At 26.3% G+C, this 4,242-nt stretch overlaps 1 long non-coding RNA gene across 1 annotated transcript; it reads left to right on the top strand.

Moving 5' to 3' along the window:
• The first annotated feature begins 2,524 nt into the window (after window positions 1–2,524).
• On the top strand, window positions 2,525–3,695 carry LOC121173399 (uncharacterized). The gene is made up of 3 exons (XR_005888195.1): window positions 2,525–2,949; window positions 3,046–3,194; window positions 3,279–3,695. It is a non-coding gene; the product is annotated as an uncharacterized lncRNA (long non-coding RNA).
• The last annotated feature ends 547 nt before the right edge of the window (window positions 3,696–4,242 follow it).

Genomic DNA, 4,242 nt, shown 5'->3' on the forward strand with positions numbered 1-4,242 from the left:
ATTTTCTAATGTTTTAAATTTAACTATGTTTAAGAGTGATCATATAAAAAATTTCATGATTTCAAAGTGACTTTTTAATAATTAGCTTTTAATTTCGTCCGTTAGATTTTTTTAATTAAGACCAATGATTGAAATTAATTGTTGTCATTTTTCATTTTAAAATTTTCTCATTTGAAACATCTCTTATACATATACACGTTATATTATTAATATATATATATATATATATATATATATATATATATATATATATATATATTATAATTTTGAAATTTGATGACTTCTAGTTATATTTGATGTGTTTATTTTTTTATTTATTATGAGATTATTATTGTGTGTTTGATTGTTTGAATTGCTTTAGGATTAGAACAAAATTTAAATTCAAACGGAGAAGATAATTTGAATTGGTCAAAAATAAAATTCAAAATATGAAAAAGATTTTTATTGTTTTGAATTTGATTTATTAAGATTAGAATTAGAATACAAATGGGGATGAAATGGGTAGGGTATAAGTACATATTTTTATATCCACATTTGAAAAAAATACTCAGTCTCATATCTGTATGATTAATAACTTTATTTTGATCTTTATTCATCTCATGAGTATTTTAAATATTGAGATGTCTGTCCTATTGGTGGATGCTTTAGGAATTTCTTTTATTCGGTTGTAGTTCTTTTTTAATCTTTCATAATTCTAACTGATAATAAATTAAATATTTATTTTAATATAATTTATCAAATCATATTTTATTTTATTTTATCAACTATGAAATTATTTATAAAAAATTAGAATTGCGTATTTATTACGTTTCACTATCAAATAAATAGAAAGACAAATTTATCCAAATTATTATTTAACGGTTTATATCAAATAAAATTTGAATAGTTTAAATTTTAAAAAAACTACATTCCATAATAATACTGATCATGATTCGTTTGCTCAAATTTTTTGTTCCCCTGGCTAAGTTTGAGTATAAACTAAATAGACAAATCCCTCAGATAAATTTGAATTTGAATTTGATAAGTTTGAGTAAAAATTAATTTGATTTGGTAACAGATAAAATTAAGAATATAAAAAAATATTTCTATTGTTTTGAATTTGATTTATTAAGATTAGATTACAAATAAGGATGGAATGGGTAGGGTACTCGTCTAAGTCTTCATATTCACGTTAAAAAAAATGATCGTGTTTGTTCTAATATCTGTTGCGAGAGTAATAATTATAATCCTCATCCCATATTCGTTAGTCGTTAGGTACCTATGTACATCTACCTAAACACACCGTTCTTAAGACCATAGCCATCACAAAAAAATTATAAGATTTTAGGTAAAACTTATACTCAATATTTAAGTTAGTATAACTTATCGAATCATGCATTTTATTTTTTAATCAACGGAAAATTATTTATCAGAAATTCGAATTATGTATTTTTTACGTTTCAATATCAATATATAGAAAGACAAATATATCCGATCTATTCTTTAACATAGTTTATATCAAATAAAATTTGAATAATTTTAATTCTAAAAGAACTACATTCCACAACAATAATAATAATTTAAAGAATTGTCAATAATATTTTAGAAGCAATTCATGTATCTGAAAAAGAATATAATTTTTTTTATTTAAATTAATATTTTTTGTAGAGTATGAATTATTTCTGAAATTTGATTTATAAATGCAAAACTATTTTTATAAAAATGTCTTATATATATATATAATAAAAATTACACTGAAATTGTATATAAAATAAATTTTTACTTCTTGCAATATCTTTATTTTAAAATAAATTAAATTTTTTAATAGTAATAATCACTAGAATGATCTTTTCAATATACCCATTAAATTTTGTGAGAAAAAAATACCCGCTTCCGGACTTATTCCGAGTATTTATCCTATCCTATCTGTTGGAGTGTTTTTATATTTCTTTTGGATCCTCATAGAGTATAGCTATAATTGTCATCTCAAATAATGAAATTTTAAAAATGTTTCCTTTATTTTGAATTTTATTTCTGAAAATTAGGCAAAATTCGGTCAAAAAAATTTCTTTTTAATTTAAATCCGATTTCTTCAATATTAGATATAAAAAAGTCTAAAACATTTTTCCTTTTACTGTATCTTGAATTTGATTCTTCCTAATTAGTTAGAATAAATTGTTACTCTTTCATCATGAAAACAAAAAAAAGTTCAAAATATTTTCTCCCCCTTAGTTTGATTTTAACCTAAAACAACAAAATTAAACATAACAGAGATTTTGTTTATCAAATATCCAGTTAATTGGTGGTGAAGATGAGTTTTTGGTTGGATGGCCGGTCAGCTGCAATTATAGGTTGTAAGAAGCTAAAACAACTGTATGTCCATTGGTTTGGTTGTAATGGTAAATTTAATAATATCTCGATTTTTATGAATAAAAAAAAATGATGACTCTCCAAAGATTTCACATCAGATGTTGTTCTTGTTTTTGTTATATTAAATGAAATTGTTCAGCAAATATATAAAGTATATTCTAAGGAGTGAGAAAGTCGATGTAGAACTTGATATTTCTCAACACTGTTGCACGGCAAGGGCAAGACGCACAACTTGAACACATTGATATCTGTCACATGACTGCTGAGTTACGCTTTAGCATACCCTAACTCTTGTGGAGTTGAAATTGAGGGGCTTACTTGTGAAACCCTTTTCCTCTGTTGATCTACCCTCACTTAAAATCCTCGAGTTTAGAAAGTGTTTGTTTCTCAGAGCATAGAATTTTTGCGGAGCTTCTTTCTGTCTGTCCTAACGTTGAGGACTTGACAGTCACAGCTAGAGCCACTGTTTTTACTTTTTAAGCCATAAAATCAAACCAGAGTTTAAACAATTGCACGCCCAAGTTGGTCATAGCCGTTGTAGATAAAGATAAACTTCCATTGGAACTTGTCTACAATATCTAGTTCCTGCGCATAAATTCGGTATTGAACACTTCATTTGGTTGTTGTTTCTTTTCATTTTTAAGGAAAATGGCGATTTATGATATTTAATTTGTTGTTGGGATTGTGACGAGGAAGACGTTGAAAACACATTTCGTCGTGAATTTCACAATTTATCCCATATTGAACTGGGCTATGTGGAGGAATTTACTGATAAGGATACACTAGAGGTGTTGAATTTGCTCGAGCATTGTCCTAGACTCTAAAGTCTTGTCATTGATCATCAGGTTTGCTGACTTTAAAGCGTTCAAGATTTTTTATTTTTTATTTTTATGTTTACTAATTATATTTCATGGACATATTGTTAATAGAGATATGCTGCTGAATTCTGCTCTTACGATGGAAGGAGAAGAGATTGGAAAAATCCACCATGTGTTCCTTGTTGCGTCTCATTGCACCTTAAAATTAAACATGTCATATTAAGATGTATGCATGGTGGCACTGAAACGGAGTAGGAATTTGTAAAATATATCATGCATAATGCAAGACTGTTACATGATATGACAATCAGCTTTTGCGCTGGGACAGAAGATAGGGAAAAGATTCGCATGATAATAAAAAACTTATTGTGCACAAGGTTCTCTTCAACTTGTAAACTTTCATTCAATACATTAAAAATATTAAAGTAGCTGGTTACAAGTGGTTTTGGTTTTGTTATGTTTTTCTCACATCTTTAGAATGTGAGGTTAGATTTAATTTAATTTTAAAAATTAACTAATAAAGTGAGGATTATCCCTTATTTGTATATTATGATTGGTGATCTTATTAATGAATCTTGAATAAACTTTGATATCATCTTAAGATATGTTAAAAATTCTCATTCATATATTTTATGTTGACTTTATCTTTAACTAATATAAGACTTAAGTTTTTTTCAATAATTTCTAATTGATATTCGACCGATTGGCATGTATTTGTGGCTTCTAAGAAATATAATTTTATCTTTTCAAAAATAAAGTTTGCATTATATATATTAATCTCTATATATAATGTGTAATTAACATTATAAACAAGACTTTTATAGCTAGGCTGTAACATAACAGCATATCGACTATTGCAATTGACCCTTGTGTCAGCAGGCTAGCGTTTTGTATGTTGGGAAATGTTGTAATATTTGCCAGTGAGTAATGCCATCTTTTTAATTTTATGCCAAGGAGGAGACACGAAGAGAAAGAAAACCCATAATTGTCAACATTATCAATGGGACGAAAATGACATGATCGTTTGTGTTTTGAACAATTAAATAATTAAATTAAATATTTTAATAATTAAAAA

Source organism: Glycine max, chromosome 14 (genome assembly GCF_000004515.6).
Source record: "Glycine max cultivar Williams 82 chromosome 14, Glycine_max_v4.0, whole genome shotgun sequence".
In the NCBI taxonomy this organism is placed as follows: domain Eukaryota; kingdom Viridiplantae; phylum Streptophyta; class Magnoliopsida; order Fabales; family Fabaceae; genus Glycine; species Glycine max.